The sequence below is a fragment of the Portunus trituberculatus genome, chromosome 10, assembly GCF_017591435.1.
Source record: "Portunus trituberculatus isolate SZX2019 chromosome 10, ASM1759143v1, whole genome shotgun sequence".
NCBI lineage: Eukaryota > Metazoa > Arthropoda > Malacostraca > Decapoda > Portunidae > Portunus > Portunus trituberculatus.
This window is the reverse complement of record NC_059264.1, coordinates 2,126,363-2,126,714: the sequence shown is the minus strand read 5'-3', so window position 1 is coordinate 2,126,714 and position 352 is coordinate 2,126,363.

Sequence of the window (352 nt, the reverse complement as noted above, 5' to 3'; positions counted from 1 at the left end):
GGTGGTTTTTGTCTTTGCTCCAAGTATGTGTGTGTGTGTGAGAGAGAGAGAGAGAGTACTTACTAATTCACCTTTTTTTATAATTTTACAAGATTGAATTAAGTTTGTTTCCTGTTCTTCTTTTTTTATATATATCAAATTCTATACGTATATATTTCTTCTTCTCTTTAAATCTTTGTATAGTATTTGCTCAGTCCACATCCTCATTCACCACTCTCCATTGATGTATTTTGGTGTGTGTATAATTACTGTTTTTGCACATTTATGTTTAGTTTTGGTGTTCTCCTTGTGTGTGTGTGTGTGTGTGTGTGTTTGATGAAAGAAGAGGGAAAGGAAGGAATGCATAGACACG